Genomic DNA, 17880 nt, shown 5'->3' with positions numbered 1-17880 from the left:
CCTTGCGCGCCCAGCCGGGGCTAGGCTTTCCTTCCGGGGAAAGAGAAAAGGTCCCGGCTCGGCCGCCTCCTCTTAAAGGGGCAGCACCGCCCCTCCCTCTCCATCCTCCCTAACCCGGCTCCGCCCTCTCCCCCAAACACCTGTCCGGAGCCCCCAAAGGCTTGGATTACCCCTCCCCGCCCCTTGTTTCTCCCGAGAAGCGTCGCCTCCCGAGCAAGATGGATTGGACGGGCGGGGCCGGGGGTGGGATTTGTCCCGCTGCTTTGCTGCGGAGGCTACAGCTGCTGGAAAGGCCGTTCCGGACGCGGCCACCTCTGTGGGTCCGGCTGGAGAGCCCCGGCGTTGGCGCATCTGGGAGCCGACATCCGCAAGCCACTGGCTGGAATGCCCTCGCCTCCGCCGCGCTGTGAGCCCCTGCGAGAAGGTTAGCGGTCTCTGGACGTTCTTCCTCGTACCCAGCCCTTCACCGTCCTTGTCAAGATTTATTTCTTTTGCCCACTCGCTCCCACCCACCCTGATCCGAGCTGGGAATGGTGTCTCAACAAAATCAGATATTTAGCATTGGTAATAACCAAGCATCGCTAACTGTAATTAGCAACAAGGCAGCGTTTTCCCCAAAGGGCTGCGCCTTCTGATATCTATTTTGTATCATGAATATCCGGTCGATGTGGAAAGAAGTCTCTTCTCTTTAGAGTGTCTGCGTGGCCAGGGAGCTGGGCCCAGACTGTACGCATTTCTCATCCACCCTTGCCTTCAGGGCCCGGCACAGCAGAATCCCAAAGGCCTCCTCCAACCACGCAGGCTCCAACGGAGTGTTTGGAGACGGCGGGGACTCCAGCCCCCACTGGTGTGTAGTGGGCGGCGCCAGGTGGAGGAGTTAGGTGGGCGAGGCCCAAAGGTCTGGTTGTCCGCAGAAGAATCGAACTGAAAGGGAACTTCAAGAGATCACTCTGTATTTTCTTGGGTCTGACTAAGATTTCCCTTATTGCAGCACAAAGACCCATTTCCCCTGACCATTCTTTTTTCTAGGCTAAAGCAGCTTTCTTAATTTTGGTCCAGGAGTTCAGTTCTCAGCGCTTACTTCCTTGAAATTCATTTTAGAGCCCCTATCTCTGAGAGTTTATGATAATAAGAAAAACACCATATAGTAGTGCTTGTGCAGCAGAAACTATGCCAAGTGCTTTACAAATATTATTAAATTAAATTCTCACGGCAATCTTTGAGGTGTTATCTCTGTTTTAAGATGAGAAAACTGAGGCTCAGGGAGGTTAAGCAACTTGAAGGCTATGCAACTCGGATTTTAATCCTGTGTTATCTGAGCCCAGGGCCCTTCTTGACCACTTATGCTAATAATTAACATTTGTACCATACTCAGGGCAGATCTAGGTTTTGTGGCGCCTGAAGCTTGTACAATTTGGAGCCCTCTTTAAGGAAAAGGATAAAGAATTAGGAGTACAAAATTAGATTCAGAGCCTGGGAAGGGACTCAGGATGAACTTGTGCTTATGAATCCTTTCACCTGCAGACTCTCATATTCTCCCGACCTCATTTGACTCCTCATTTGACTTAAGGAGGAACCTGGATGTCCAAGGTCACGCAGCTCATGGGAGGTAGAGCTAGGACTGGAGGCCACTGGCCACAGCTGTGTCTTTAAGAGACAAACTCCAGATGTTGGTCAGAAAGCCAGACATACCTAAACAAAAGCAGCTGTGATAGCAGCGTTCTCTGCGGTGTTTGGGGAGAGGACACTCATCCCTGTCTGCCCTTGGAGCAGCACTTGTTCCCAAGCTTTGACTCTCAGAGCTGCCCAGCCTCTCTCCATGGTCTGCTTTGTGGCCCAGAGCCTCCAGGGGTTAGGACATGTGGGGCCAAGTAACAGGAAGCTGACCTGGATGGAAGTTGAACAGTTACCTTGCTCTCCTTCCAACTGGCTGCTGGGTCCTCCACCTCATTCTTAGAGAAGGGGGAAACAGCTAGAACCAGGAGCCCAGGGGCCAGGGTGGACACTCAGTGTGGACAGGGGTCCCACCTGAAACAGCTTTGAGAGTTCTGTGATGACAGATGGGCTCCATGCCAGGTGTTATCTCTTTGGCCATCCCAAACAGGAATGACCAGCATGTCCGATCCCAGGGCTGGGAGCAGGAAAGGGATGAGGGATGGTTTTTCCACTCTGGGGGAGTGTCCAGAGGGAATGTGGGAGCGGGAGCAGGGGTGCCTGGTAGGGGGAGGGCCCAAGCTAAGGAATGTGGGGGAGTGTCAGACAGATCTGGGGGAGATGGAATGGGAATGGAGGGATGAAGGGACTGGAAGGGTCTCTGGGCTGGAGAGATGCAGAAAGAGAAATCTCCAGTTCATGCCAAAGGTCCAAAATCCTCTGATGTAAGTGACATTACCATCCACAGCCTCATCTCACCCCTCAGTTGACCTTATCATGCCAACCCTTCCCTGTAGAGAAGGGACCCACCTAGAAATGTAAACACGGAGAATAACATGTGTAATGAGGAGTCTGAGCCCATTATTTGATGTTTGACTGCTGACACCTTTTAAGCCGTCCCCTCTCCCTCTTCCCCTTGTGCCTCCCACCTGGACAAGCTCATAAGAAAGCCTGGGTGCTGTGCTGCCTCCCTTGGTGTCCATGGGAGATTCGAACTATGCAAGCCCCTTTCCTCACAAATGCTCACCTGGCCTCACTCCCTCACCACAGTAAAAACCCAGGCCAATCTCCTTTCCTCGCTCTCTCAAGCCATTTTGGACCTGTTTGAGAAGCCAGCCCTGCTCCTCCAGAGACCTCAATTATGTAAATAATAAACCTTTTCATTCCCTCTTAGTGTGCATGCGGCATCATCAGTCTTGACATTGAACCAAATCTTGGATGGGGTCCATCTGCCTCTGTGGGCAAACATGACAACATACAAACTGTGGGTTCTGCTGTAGAGTCAGGGAGGCTTCCTGGAGGAGGAATATCTGGACAAGTGAGAAGGAAAGGATTATTAGCAAGAGGGAGCCTCAAGAGAGGAACGCAGAAGGGTTGGGGCCTAACTTGGGGTGCAGTTTTCCCAGTTGTAACATGACAACATCATATTCTGTAAAGGCAGCTTCCATTTATTCAGTGCCTGCTGTGTTCATACCAGCCTTCCTCTGCTGCTCCCCACCCCGCCACACAACACTCCCCCCCCCTCCCCATCTCCCTCTCCCAGAGCCCACCACTTGCTCACTCACTTCTCACAGGAAGGTCAGCGCAGAGATGGAGAGATATGGATGGAGTGGAACTGTGGTTGCACGAGGGCTGGATGCAGGCTGTCTTCTGCCCTCTCACCTTGCGCAAGTTCCTTTCCTCTTCCAGGCCTCAGTTTCCCCATCTGTGAAACGAAAGGGCTGGAAGGAATCCCTTATTATTCCTCACCTGGCATCCCTTGTGTCCCAAGGCTCCTAATATTTGTTGAACTAAATGGACCAGATCTCAGCTATGGAACTAAGACTCAGCTATGGAACTCTGACTTGAATTGAAAATGCAAATTACTGGGGAGGGAGGGAGGAGCAGTGAAGCATGAATGGGTTTATCAGATTTCCTTTCTCCTGTGCCCCAGATGTGGGGGCGGGACAGGCATCCAGGCCAGGCAACTTCTCTGGCTCAGAATCTGTCAGTTTCAAGCATTCCTTGACAACCTGCTATGTACTGGCACAGAGCTGAGAACCCTCAGGGGTTCAAAGATGAACGAGAGCATCTTCAGGAGGCCAGGGTTTCATCCAGGCCTCACGTTCTGAAAGCTCTCAAATTTAAACAGGCTAAACCCACATTGCATTATGTTTCAGGGCTGGTGATTATGGAACAATGGGGCTGTTAGAAAGAACATTTTGGCTACAGCATGAAGTTGGCATTGCCAAGACGAACTGGGCTGGGGAGCAGGAAGGGGCTGCTGTAATAATTTAGGCAATGGGTGAAGTGGGCTGAGCAGGGACAGGGGCAGAGGGAGGGAGGGAGAGAGTGAGTGACAAGGAGCCAGGGCGCTGATTTGACTTGGACTTCAGGTATATGTGTGGTGGGGTACGCAGGGGGTGGGGGATGGAAGGAGCAGAGGGGTTCCAGGGATAAATGGGCAGTGACCCCCACAGGGGCCTGGCGAGCAGGCTGCAGACATCAGGAAACTTCCCTGCTGGCCAACCCCTTTGTCTTTCTAGTTCCTTCAACCCTCTCCATGGTCCCCTTGCTGCCCGCCACGGCCTGGCCTTGCTGCACAAGCCCTGCCCTCCTGGCTGGGAGATTAGGACTCTATAGCATTCTCTACCTCATGCCAAGGTGGCCTCTTCAAGTTTGGGAGGCCACGGGGGCCCACTTGGTAGCCCCAGCTGAGCTGAGTCACCAGCCCCCTAGGGCCTTGCCATTTCTTGGGGAGATGCCTTCTTACTGGCAGGATTCTTCTTGGCCAGGTGGGAAATCTGGACAGGTGGGGGGCTTCATCTACCTCCTCCACACACTCCTACTAACTTCCTAGAGATACTCCTAAGGGTGGAGGGCCATGTGTGGTTGTCTATGGAGCACTCCTATATACGTGTTGATTGGAACATGTATCTGTGCACGTGGTCCCTTGCACATTCACACCTGTTTGCCTATGTGACTATGTGTCTCTGAATGTTTTATGAACATTTGAATTCAGAAGGGAAGCTTACGTTTATTGAGCACCTACTGTGTGTCCCGCCCTTTATGTATGTTATCTTCTAATAACCTTATGAGGTGGAGATGTCTCCCACTTTACAGCTGAAAATACTGAGATGCCCAAGGTGCAAGAGGTATGAATATCTCCACCAGGCACCCCGCTTCCCCCATCCCCCAGTCATCTTGGCTGCCTTCTGTTCTTCCAGTACACACACAGCTTAGAAGTCACATCCTTGAGATCAGTCACCTGTCTGCTCTCCCTGGAGTAAGGATTCTGCCCTTGGGTTGTCTTGGTCCCTTCTACCTCCCCAACCTGGCTTCAGCCCCCTCATCTCACTGTAACCTTATCCACTTGGGAACCAGCCTCCTCTGAGGGGCACGCCCGGTAGTAGTCTTTGGTTCTTTGCCCCTGACCTCTCTGGGGTGGCAGCCGTGACCCTGTTGACTGCCCTCTGTGCCTTCTCTTGGCCCTCCTCCCTCACTATCTCTGCCCAGCACCCTCACCCCCTTGTGAGATTCACCAGCCCACCCTGGGCTGCTGTTCACGCTCATCCCTCTGCCTCCCCAGGTCACCCTTTGTGCATAACCATTCTTCTGCATGCTGATGACCCACACCCAAGCACCTCCAGGCTCCAGCCTTGATGTTCAACTCTTGCCAGTCACCTCCAGCTGGCCACCCACAGGCTTCCCAGATTCTGAGCATCCAGAACTGACTCAGCACCTCCGCCTTGTCCCCACAGCCTGCTCCCCTGTAACAGCCTCTGTCGCGGTGCCTTGCCCCCGGCAGGATTCCACAGACACGCCAGGGCTGGTCCGTGCCACTTGATTTTTGCACAGGCTGATCCCTCTGCCGGGAATGCCCTACACCCCCTTGTTCACTTGGAAAATATCCACTTGTTCTTTGAATCTTTCATGAGTTTTCACTTTCTTCCCTCACCCCTGCCCCCTGCTCTCCTGTGTACACACACACACACACACACACAGATGTAATCACTCTTGCATCTTCCAGGCCTTGCACTGACTTGTAGGCTGGGCTCATAGTATGATTATAGACTGATAGGGCTGTGACCTTGGACAAGTCCCTTCACCTCTTAGTCTCAGTTTCCTCACTGTAAATTGGACACAGATACCAGACTCCCAGGTTTGTTGAAAAACAGCAGAACTGGGACCCAGAAGTCGCTCACTAAGTACTAGTTGTGCTCACTGTCAATTACACCTGTATTTCCAGCACCCATGATAGTCCCTCACACACAGTAGGTCTTCAACCACTGCATGTCTGGCTGAGTTCAGTTGGCCACATACTGTTTATGGCCCTAAAAAAGTGAACCTGGTAGAGGTGAGTGAGAGGCCAGCTCTGTCTCATAAATATCCTCTTGCTCCCCTCCCCTCCCCTCCCCTCCCCCACTGCAGGATCCTGTTGGGACAAACGTCTTGGCTCAGTGGGTTGAAAAGGAAAGTCAGAATTCTGAGGCATGAATTGCTATGCCCACTGACTCACTTCCTCCTCCCCGCCTGCTCCGGACGGGCCAGGGCCCTGAGTAACACAGGTTGTAGCCTCCTCCCAGCTCTCGCCCCTCATCCCAGCACCGCCCCGTCCCCAACCAGCCCCTCACTTGGGACCTCACCCCTGAGTGGCCAGCAGCGGCAAGAAGGGCAGTGGGGTGAGTTACCGCTAATTTGAAATCTGCTTGCAAGTTTCAGCGAGCTAAAGAGTGGATTAAAAGGCAGACTGAGGGGGGGAGATGCAAGCCTGCTCTCAGGACCCAGAGTCTGATGTGCAAGGCAGGGCACCCTTCTGGACTCTGATCTGGGAGACAGCAGAAGTTCCTCCTCCTCATGGCCCTCTCCTTTCCTGCCAGGATCACAGAAATTCTCACCACTGGGCAACCTTCTTGTGGCTTAAGGCCTGTTTCCTGAAGGTTGCTATTAAAAGGCAGGGAGCCCTACCTGGCAGGGATGGGGCAGGATGTTACAGCATCGCACACAGAAACCAGGGCCCTGGGGTATAAATGACTCAGGCAGCCATGAAGGTGGGGTCGGGGGGCAGGGAGGAAATGGTGCTGGGGGAAGAGCTGGGACAAAGAATGATTTAGTGGGGAGTGGGCGGGGCAGGCAGGGGTTCCAGACAGGCCCTGGCACTGCCCCCTTCGCTTAACTGTTAGCATGATGAGGGCAATGATGGAGATTTCACTTTCCTGTAAAACAATCCCCCAGGGGCTTGGCCTTTTCCCTCTGGGGGATTGTCCTGGGCATCAGGGACTCATCTGAGGTAAAGAGTCAGATGGGGCTTGGAGGATGTCAAGGTCACTCCCGAAGTGGCTGGACTGCTCTGGGCCACGCCCCTGACAGGTGTAGCCCTGAGGTAGGGTGAGAGCACAGTCCGCCATGGCTGCTGAGAAGGGAACTTACGAGTGGAGTGTGGAGAGGTGGGGGGCACTGAGATGCAGTAGGTAGGACAGTGGGCAGCAATCACAAGTACAGCTGGCTGTAAGGGACACGCTCAGGAATGCACTAGAGCCTGGAGTTTGGGCATCAGCTTGCTGGCCTTGGAACTGAAGAGAAATGAGGGGTTCTTGCCTTGGAGTAAGCTGACAGCCTTTGTGGATTCAAAAGCTTCCTCTGGTTGGGAGTCAGGGAGACCCATCTGGGGGATGATGTGGGGACAGAAGTGAGAAGGGGTGAGGGGCTGCCTTACTGTAGAGATGTAGGTGGACTGTCGAGATATTTGGATGAGGAGTGTGGGCAGGAGTTGGTGGCGATGGGATGCAGGGCACATGGGAGAAGTCAGCAGTAAAGACAGCCAGTGAGTCTGGGGGACCTCTAGGGCCTCCTAGGTGGAGGTGCAGGTCTGGCTGGCAATCTGTCCGAGGCCCCAGGGCAGGGCTAGAGATAGACATGGAGGCCAGAGTCCAGGAGGGACCCCAAGGTTTGTACCCCAAACCTAGGCCTTTCCCCGAGAGCACCAGCCTGAGCTCCGCTGTTGATCAGGCCATGCCAGCCTGGTTCTGTGTGGTCAGCCGGGCCCACAACAAACTCACTGAAGATAACCCCTGGGGTCCCAACCCCCGCAGGCCTCTCACCACCTGCACCCTGGGCTCCAGCCCCTCAGCTATGCCCTTCCTTCCGTTTGGCCCCCTGTTGTTCTAGCTCTCTTGGTGACCCCATTTGTAACCCCAGATGCCCCACCTCATTCATTCCATGCCCACCCTCCTCCCTGCACCCACAGACACCCTGAGAAGACCTCAGAGTACTGCACACCCACCCTCGCCGCCAGTGGGCAGACATGGTTTGGGGCCTGGCCTCACCTTAGGGAACAGGGGCCCCCACCCCAATGCCATTAGCCGCTAACCCACCTCTGGTCAGCTCTGAGCCTCAGTTTATTTCCAAAGAGGTGATGATCATGCCCAACTCTAGGGACTGTTGGGAGGCTAACAGATCACACACGGGGAGCGCCTGGCATCGGGCTACCCACCATACCTTTCCCTTCTCTCCCCCTAGACCATTGTCACCTGGCCCCAGGAGGCCCTCCTCCTCTCCTCTGATCTGACTCCACTTAAAACACTACCTTGGATGCCTTGCAGAACCAAACCTGAAGCCCAGGTCCTCAGCCGGGGGCTTGAGGTCTTCCATGACCGTCCTGCTCACCTTCTGCCCTTGCCCTCTGCACTCCCGTCCTCCCCACACAGCCCCAGCTGCCAGGCAGATCTTCATCCCCCACATGCCTGCTCGCCCCCTTCTTGAGGCCTTTGCCTGCAAGCAGCGCTCCTACTTCTTCCTGCCCATGAACAGCCCCTCTTCCTTCAAGGCCAGCTGAAACCCATCGTCTTCCCAGGCTCCCTGGATCTCAGTGGATGCTTTCTGCTCCAGCATAACCCTGTTCCTCCCTCTGATAGAGCATGTGTCACATTTGGCCAGATGTCACTTATTCACTTGAGCAAAGTTGCTTAAGTTCTTTGTACCTCAGTTTCTATATCTGTAAAATTGAGTTTAAAATTGCACCCTAAGCATAGAGTCATTGTGGAGAGTAAAAGAATTTGCACAATGTCTATCACATAGTAATAGCTCAATAAATGTTATTTTTTATTGCGATGGGTGTGGGGGTGGCAGTGGCTATCTCTCCCCCTATAGCTCAATACTCCAGGAAAAGTAAGCTCAGACCCCCTTTCTCTCCACCCTGCCGTTAGCTCCTACCACAGTGCTCTGCTTGGAGTCGAGGTCAATGATGTGCATTGAATTGAACTGGTCCATTGAAAAACTCATGAAGCTCCCTGTGGGTCCCCTTCAGCCCCATTCCCTATGAGACATGGACACGTCTATGTGAGAGAAATGGACACTTGAGAGCTCGTGGAGATATTAGCACCTGGAGAACCCCATCATAGCACCTCCATCACGCAGGAGCCCAGTTGGCCTTCCCCAGGGCTCAGACTGGGACCCCAACACAGGGATGGAGAGACAGGGGAAAGAGGGCATCCTGGAAGACTTCCTGGAGGAGGTAAGTGGGAAGAGCTAGGCTGAGAAAAGAGATAACATTTTGTATTGGGAGTCTCATTGTGCCAGGCCCCTTATGTATATTATGTTTTTTATTCTTCATGACAAACCTGTGAGGTCAGTCCCATTGTCCCCTTTTCCAGAAGAGGAAACAAAGACTTAGACTGGCAAAGTGACAGGCCCAAGGTTATGCAGCTGGTGGAGGGAGCAAGATTCTCATCCATGTCTGTTGGGCTTTGAGGGACTGCCCATCCAAGAGACAGCTGAAATTGAGGATGGTGGGAGAATTCCAGTCCCAGGCCAGCTGCCCACTCAGCCAGGGAGGTTATGGGTGGGGCGGAAACAACCACCGGAAGTCAGGGGCACGCGGCAAACAAGGGTGCCAGGAAAAGAACTGGACCTGGGGCCCTTCCTCCCGGCCAGCTCTGTGCCCCTGACTGCCTGCCATCTCCCATTCTCAGCGCTTCCTCCAAGGGAACAGGGAAAGCTGGGTCGGAACCCAGGGGATGGCCCTTGAAACCCGGGAGGAGCCCTGCCAGGCCTAAGCCCCATTGTCCCCGGGGAGAGAGACAGGGCAGGGTCCCAGGGGTCTTGTTCTGTTTGTCTCAGATGGGGCTCAGACTGGGGCCTGGCACAGGCAAGGAACTCAGTAAACGTGTATTGAATGGAGAAACAGCAGGTATGGCATCAAAACTACCGGCAGGAGGTGGAGACCTCATCCTGATACGGTTTCTGCCCCACCTTGTGACCCTGGGTGAGTCACAGAGCCTGTTATCCTGGAGTGTACCCCACATTCCAGGAAGCTTGAGGCCCTTCCAGCTCTGACAATGCAGTTCTATTCATTCTTTTACTCATTTGCTAACTTGGTATTTCAGCAAAATACATAGTAGAGTTCAGTACATATATTTTGGTACCAGTGAAGTAGTGGGCAGAGTGGGGGTGATGAACGACGGTTGATTGGCGGGCAGTGATTTGTTAGAGCAGGGCCTCTGGAGGCAGACGGTCTGGGTTTAAATTCTCCCTCCATCACTTGCTAACTGTGCAACCTTGGGCAGTTTACTTACCCATGTTGAACTTCGATTCCCTCACCTATAAAATGAGGATAATAGGCGTATATACGTCATAGGGTTAGTGTAAGCATTAAATGAGATAATACTACAAATAAAGCGCTTAGGAAAGTGGTACGTAGCAAGTGCTCAATAAATGTTAGCTATTATTATCCCTTAGAGGATAAGTGAATTTCAGTAGGAAAAGGTGGATGATGTGTGTGAATGTGATAGTGGTTGGGCAAAGTGTTAGAACAGTATATACTAAGGCCTGGAGGCAGAAAAACCCAGTGCAAGTCTAAGGAACAGCAAGAGGCCAGTTGGGGGCAGATGGTGAGAGGCCTTGGCTAGGCTAAGACACTTGGACCTGATCATATAGGTTGGCAGTTCCCCACTGGTGTTCCCTGAAGCACCAGGGTTCCATGAGATGCTACTGGAGGTTTTGTAAATATACAAGGCGGGCCGCAGAGGGGGACTGGGATATTCACATGCAGAAGAATGAAGTTGAATCACTACCTCAGATCATATGCAAAAATTAACTCAAAATGGATCAAAGACCTAAATATAAGAGGTAAACCTATACAACTCTTAGAAGAAAACATAGGGGTTAGTCTTTGTGGTCTTGTATTTGGCAATGGATTCTTAGCTGTAACACCAAAAGCACAAACAACAAAAGAAAAAACAGATAAACTGAATGCTGTGGTCTGGATGTTTGTGTCCCCACCCCCCCACCCATATTCATATGTTGAAATCCTAATGCCCAAGGTAATGATTTTAGGAGGTGGGACCTCTGGGAGGTTATAAGGTCATGAGGGCAAAGCCCTTGTGACTGGGATTATATCCTTATAAAAGAGGCCCACAGAGCTCCCTAGCCCCTTTTGTCATGTGAGGCTAAAACAAGAAGTCTGCAACCCAGAAGAGGGCCCTCACCTGACCATGCTGACACCCTGATCTTGGACTTCCAGCCTCTAAAACTGTGAGACATAAATTTCTGTTGTTTAGAAGCTCCCTGGTCTGAGATATTTCATTAGAGCAGCCAGAATGGATTGAGACACTGAACTTAATCAAAGTTGTGCTTCAAAGGACACCTTTAAGGACTTCCCTGGTGGTCCAGTGGTTAAGAATCCGTGCTTCCACGGCAGGGGGCATGGGTTCGATCCCTGGTAGGGGAACTAAGATCCTGCATGCTACGTGGCATGGCCTAAATAAATAAAAATAAATAAATAAAAATAAATAAAAAGACACCTTTAAGAAAGCAAAAAGATAACCCATAGAATGAACTAAAATATCAATCATATATCTGATAAGGGATTTGCATCTGGAATGTATAAATAACATTTACAATTCGATAATAAAAAGACAAGTAACCCAGTTTAAAAATGGTCAAAGGATCTGAATAGACATTTCTCCAAAGAAGATATACAAATGGCCAACAAGCACATGAAAAATGCTCAACATCTCTAATAATTAGGGAAATGCAAATCAAACCACAATGAGATACCACTTCACACCCACAAGGATGGCTAGAACCAAAAAATCAGATAAGTGTTGGCAAAGATGTGGAGAAATTGGAGCCCTAATACACTGCTGGTGGGAATGTAAAATGATGCAATTGCTTCAAAATAGTCTGGAATTTCCTCAAATAGTTAAACATAGAGTTACCATTTGACCCAGCAATTCCACTCCCAAGTATATACCCCAAGAGAAATGAAAACACACGTTCCCACAGAAACTTGTACATGAATGTTCATAGCAGCATTATTCAAAATAGCTCCGAAGTAAAAACAACACAAATGTCCATCAACTGATGAATCAAAATGTAGCTTATCCACACTACGGACAATTATTTGGCCACGAAAATGAATGAAGTACTGATACACATTACAATATGGATGAACCATGAAAACATTTTGCTGAGTGAAAGGAGACAGTCACAAAAGGCTGCATCTAGTATGATTCCATTTCTATGAAATGTCCACAACAGGCAAATATAGGGATAGAAAGTAGATTAGTAGTTGCCCAGAGATGAGAGGGAGGGATAAGGGGGGCAGGTTGGGGTATGGGGTTTCTTTTGAGGGTGATGAAAATGTTCCAAAACTGATACTAGTGATGGCTGCACATCTCTGTGACTATACTAAAAACCATTCAGTTGCATGCTTTAAATGAGTCAGTTGTATGATTTGTGAGTTATATCTCAATAAAGCTGTAAAAAAGAAAATACAAGGTGAGGAGAGTGTGAATTTATCATCAAATTCATTTGGGAAATGCTGGGTTAAGGAGGGGAATGTTTGCCTTGGGACTTCCTTGGGCCAACATGTGTTGGCAAACTCCTGGCATGGGTGAGAGGACGTAGCATTTCCCCAAATTGTGACCATAATTTGACCATGGAACCATCTTCAAAGGAACCTCTCCTGACCTCTCCCCAAACACTTTTCACAGAACACAGTTTGGCAAGTTCAGCTGCAAGCAGTGGGGAGTCATTAAAGGTTTAAGCAGGGAAGAGCCTGGCTAGAGTCTCACTTAGCGAAGGACAGGCTGCTACGGGGAGAATGTATGCAGGCAGGACAGCCTAGTGGCTTGGTGCCAGCAAGGTGGTTAAAAAGCATCTGAACAGACATTTCGCCAAAGAAGATATACAAATGGCCAATAAGCGCTTTAAAAAAGATGCTCAACATCATTAGTCATCTGGGAAATGCAAATCAAAACCACAAGGAGATACCCCTTCACACCCATTAGGTATGCAGGCAGAGGTGGTAGGGGTCTGAACACCACCTTTGGGTGGGACCACCCTGCTCCCTCTCTCCTTAGCTCCTGGAAGGGGTGCTTCCCTACTCCCTGGGCTCCCTAACACAAGCCCTAGGAATTCCCAGACCTCCCTGACCCAGACAGGAACCCCAACTATTCTGGTGCTTCCGGAGAGGATGCTGGGGGCTCTAATCTATCTCAGCTGTGTTTATGTCCTTCTTCCCGGAAGTGGGTTGGGCACCAGGCTGGCAAGGCTGGAGGAGTATGGAGGAAGACCCCAGATCTGGGGTCCCATGAGAACCCGGTGGGGAGGGCAGCAGTGGATGGGAGCAGGTCAGCCTGCTCAGGGCAGGCAGGTTGGGGCAGGGGTTTGTCCAGTCCCAAAGTATATTATTTCCTACACAGCCTTCCTTCCCCCAGGCAATGAGAAGCACACCCAGAACTCAGGGCTGAGGGAACGTGGAGAGCTTGGTCTTTGAGTCTTAAAAGTCTTAGTAATAATGGTTAACATTTATTGAATACTTACTGTATACTCTATCCCATGCATATTACACGACAAGACAGTGGGCCAAGGGAGTATCATGAAGTGAGGGCAGACCAACAGAGCAAAATTGGAAAAGCACACACGAGCACCTTCTTGTCCGCCCTGACTTCCAGCTTTCCTGCTCCATAGCCTGTCCCAAGGCTCTAGGAGTGGGGGCAGGGAGCACCGTGGGACCACTTCAGCCATCCCCCTGCAGCCTGCGGCTGCTGGTTCCCTCCAATTCCCAGCTGCCTGGCATGGGAACTGTCCAGAAACTTCCTTCAAAAGACATCCTTGTTGTCTTGATCTGAGGCCACCGGAGAGGGGGAGTTGAAGGCTGCTGTTCCCCTCCAGGCTCCCGGTAGGGCAGGAAAGGGGACTCCCAAGGAGTTTTGGGGCGCCCACCCAGGGCTGAGCCCTTCCAGACAGGGTGACAGCGGGCAGACAACTCTCCAGGAGGGGGCACAGTGGAGCAGGGTGAGGACCATGGTTAACTTTCCAAAGGCCAGACCAGTTCATTTCGGTCCCAATACCAAGTAAAGGGGCCCCTGAAGGACAGAGGCTAGATTTTAGAAAGAACATCCATCAGCAAGGCTGATGAAGACGGACACCAAGGCTTCCTTCTCTTGCAAGCCTTCTGTGGCTATGTGAGTCGGCTGTGTGGGGAGGGGCGGGCACCATTCACTCCCCAAATATTTACGGACTGTGTTCCTGGCGCTGGGCCCAGAGCCAAGGAACTTGGGTCAGGCCCTGGCTGCATCCATTACTCTTGTCTCACTCAGGCAAGCAGGCCCTGGACACAGGGAGGGGAAGCCGGAGGAGGCAGGAGGCTGGCTCGCCCTTTGAGGGGGATGGGAGATGCAGAGATCAGTAGCCCGCCTGCGCCTCCTCCCACAGCCCACCAGCCCAGCAGGAATCTGGCTGCATCCCAAAGGCTCCAGGCCTGCTCTCAGAGGAGACGTTGGAGAGCTGGGGGCAGGGAGGGGGGCCTCCCTGGCTCCCAGGATGGCGGTGGGAAGAGTCTCTCTTGTCACGCTGGCTCAGGTTATTCAGCCCCCTAGGAGGGGGGCTCCCCCAGGGCCAGGCTGGGTCAGACAAGCTGCTGCCTGCCTTACATCCTGGGCGGGAGGCCGTCCCTGAAGGCAGAGCTGACAGGAAAAAACAATCAAGGAGCTTGACAGGGCTGGGGGTGCCGTCCCAGGCCTGTCGGCCTCACAGGCGGCCCCCACCCAGGGCACACCACCCCATCATGCGCGGCAGCCTCAGACACACCCTCAGAACTGCCCTTGGGCGCGAGAGGCAGGGGCCGGCCCCCAGAAAGTTACGATACTCCTTCTGGGCAGTGTACAGGGGCCAGCCCTGTGTAGCTCCCTCCCTCTGGGCCAGGAAAATGGGCAGCCCTGCTCCACTCCCAGGGCCTCTGCCTGAGTGCCTTCTGGAGCCTTCTCCCTTGTCCCCTCCTCTGCCCCCATCACCCACCTCTGCCTTCTAGTCCTGTCTTCCTCTGCCTCTCTGTCCCCTCTCTCCTCATCTCTCATCTCTGCACAGACAGGCTGGGACAAGAATCCAGGTGCCACCCTCCCAAGAGAGGTCTGGTGGGAGGAGGGGCCAGGCCAGGAGAAGTGGTTGTGCATCCCCACAGCGTGTTGAGGACCCAGACGCTCAGCTTTCTCGGTCCCATCCGGCCCCACCCGTGCCCTGGGAGCTTTGAGGCAGCAACATAGGAGCAAACAACATCTCTTTCCCCCTTGGCATGTTTAAGTAGCTAAACTTGAACTTCAGCCAAGCCTCTCCCAACCAGGTAAACACCTGCTCCCCTTCCCTGAAGGCCACCCTTTCCCTGCGAACATCCCTGGGGACAGAGGGGCAAGCCTCACCGCCTGCCTCCTAGGGAGCCCCATTCGGCTCTGGCCAGTGCGGGGAGGGGCTGTGGGCCTGAGAGACTCCAGGCCCTGTGGGTCCAAGGGCTCCAGGGAAGGATGGGCCCTCTGCCCAGTCACAGCCTCTCCTCCCCAGACCTGGGCTTCCCTGGCTGGGACTAGTTATGGGGATGGGCTGGTCCCCAGCCAGGGCAGCAAGGGCAGGTCCGCCCTAGAATCAGGGTTCGGTGGGCATATGGGTGTCATAGGAGATCTGAGCACCCCCTCTTCTCCCCTAAACTCTGGAAGGTCCTCCTGCCTCTCCTGGGCTCCCTCCCTCAGGAAGTCTTCCAGGTGGCGTGGACCCCTCTCTGGTTGACTCAGAAAGTGCTGGTGAGCACCTGCCCTGTGCAGAGCGCACCTTGGCAGCCTGGGGGAGACCCAGAGGAGCCCTTGCCCCTGCTGTTCAGAGGTCAGTCAGTGCTCAGTGGGAAGACAGGTAAAGCAGGACCACCACTCACATGGGGGGCTGGTGTGCCTGTGTTCTGGGAGTGCAGGTTGGGGATGAGAATGGGGACAGCCTCTTTAAGGAGGGCATCTGGGAAGGCCTGCTGGAGGAGGTGACATTTGGAGACAGGCCTCGATGAGGAGGGTCCTATGTCTCTTGGGGGCTGTGTCCACCCCTGCTGCCCCCTCACTCCCACACCGACCTGGAGCCTCCTTAACCACCAGGAGCAAAGCACGCTCCTTGCCCTGCTGCCACCTCACCCAGGGCCGGCCTCTCCTGCACCCCCATGACTTCCCAGCTGTGTCTGGGCTGGAGCCTCTCAGAGCCTCATCAGTGCGAAAGAAATGGTCTAGCACTGCCTCCTGCAGCCTTCCTGCTGATCGACTGGGGTCATGTGAGTGACAGGTCTGAGAGAAGAGAGGTCCTGCCCCTCTGGGCAAACAAATTAGACCTACTGCAGGTGACTGGGGTTTCTAAGTCGTGAGAGGCAAAGGAGATACTGTGGTAAACGTCCTCCCACTTGCCCTGGGGGGAGCTGAAGCCCCCCACCTCCTTCAGTCTCAGCTCCTCAGGGCTGCTGACTCTTCCCTTGGGGCCTTTGACCCCTGTTTCTTTGAGTGTCAGAGTCCTTCCACCCAAGGATAGGCCTGGACAGGGCAGGGGTGGGGGTGGGTTGGGAAGAGGGGCTCCTTCAAGCTCCCAGACGTCAGCGAGGTGAATCTCCATGGCCTCCTCCAGCCATCTTGGCCTTTGGTCACTAACATCCTCCACGGTGTTTGTGTGTCTGTGTAACATCTGGCTGAAAGGTCTGACCTTCTACAGCCTGCACCAGGGCAGGAAAGGGCTTGGGGAAGTTAGCTGAGTGCAATGGGCCCTAAACCACATCCAATCTCCCCTGCCTGGTTCACATGAAACCCAAGGGTCAGTCACCCAGGGAACTCGAGTGCTCCAAATTTTTAGGCTCACCCTTCCCCTTCTCACATTAAAAATCATACTGGAACAGCATGAGCCCCCCACCCTGAGGGTCTGGCTTTTGCTGAATTCTCTAGGTCTTCTCTGCCTCTCACCTGTGGGCTGTTGGCCCTGCACTTTGTCAGCCCAGGTGTGGAATGCACCCCCTCCTTCCTTAATTCCTCCTTGAATACTAGTCACCCAAGGCAGTGAAGGTGGAGGATCATTCCTGCGGGGTGGGGGTGCTGGAGGAGGGAGGGGAGTGATGAATATCAGATACCACTGGTCTTCAAGCCCCACGGCTGCCCTCTCCTCTCACGGCCGGCTGCCATGTTTTCATCTCGCCCTGGTCACCCACCATCTTGTTATCTTGTTGGTTCTCAGCCTCTCTCTGTCTCTCTGTCTCCCCCCACCCTCCCGCCCCACCCACATCTCTCTTCAAGCACTCTCCCCTGAAACCCAGAGTGCTCCAGGCTATTAGCTGGGGCCATGCTGTTCTTCCTTTCATGCCCAGAGAGAGCCCAGCAAGTTATTTCCCAAGCAGAGCCTCCTCTCAGGGGAATTCTGCTGTCAGCTTTTATAACAGCAACTGTGGTTTTGTTTTCTTCCCACTCCACATAGACGTGGGGGTGGGGGGGAACAAAGCAGGAGTAAGAACCTAGGACTTTAACTGCCGGTCTAAGAGGTGTGTGACCCTGAGCAAGTTCACAGGTCTCTCTGGGCCACCATTTAATTTTGTTGTAATGTGAATGTTTTATTGAAGTGTAACATACAGACAGAAAAGTGCATGGGTTTTCACAAAATGAACACAATATGTGGGACTTCCCTGGTGGTCCAGTGGTTAAGACTCTGCACTCCCAATGTAGGGGGCCCAGGTTCGATCCCTGGTCAGGGAACTAGATCCCACATGCATGCCGCAACTGAGTCCGCATGCCACAACTAGAGACCCCGCATGCCACAACAAAGATGCCGCACGCTGCAACTAAGACCCGGCGCGGCCAAATAAATAAATAAATAAATAAATAAATAAAAGATCCCACATGGCACATGGCACGGCCAACATCAACAAAAAATCAAACTTCTAAAACAAAAAATGAGCACAATATG

At 52.9% G+C, this 17880-nt stretch overlaps 1 protein-coding gene and 1 non-coding gene across 2 annotated transcripts in view; one reads left to right on the top strand and one right to left on the bottom strand.

The window, feature by feature from the left end:
* ITGA3 (integrin subunit alpha 3) overlaps nucleotides 1-135 on the bottom strand; it is a 30147-nt gene extending 30012 nt beyond the window's left edge. The window contains exon 1 of the mRNA XM_057535918.1: nucleotides 2-135. The gene's annotated coding sequence lies outside the window, so the exon portion shown is untranslated. The remainder of the gene's footprint in view (nucleotide 1) is intronic.
* A 17461-nt stretch (nucleotides 136-17596) lies between these two features.
* On the top strand, nucleotides 17597-17669 carry TRNAG-CCC (transfer RNA glycine (anticodon CCC)). The gene has a single exon. It is a non-coding gene; the product is annotated as a tRNA-Gly (tRNA).
* The last annotated feature ends 211 nt before the right edge of the window (nucleotides 17670-17880 follow it).

The sequence above is a fragment of the Balaenoptera acutorostrata genome, chromosome 20, assembly GCF_949987535.1.
Source record: "Balaenoptera acutorostrata chromosome 20, mBalAcu1.1, whole genome shotgun sequence".
In the NCBI taxonomy this organism is placed as follows: domain Eukaryota; kingdom Metazoa; phylum Chordata; class Mammalia; order Artiodactyla; family Balaenopteridae; genus Balaenoptera; species Balaenoptera acutorostrata.
This window is presented reverse-complemented; position numbering and strand designations above follow the sequence as displayed.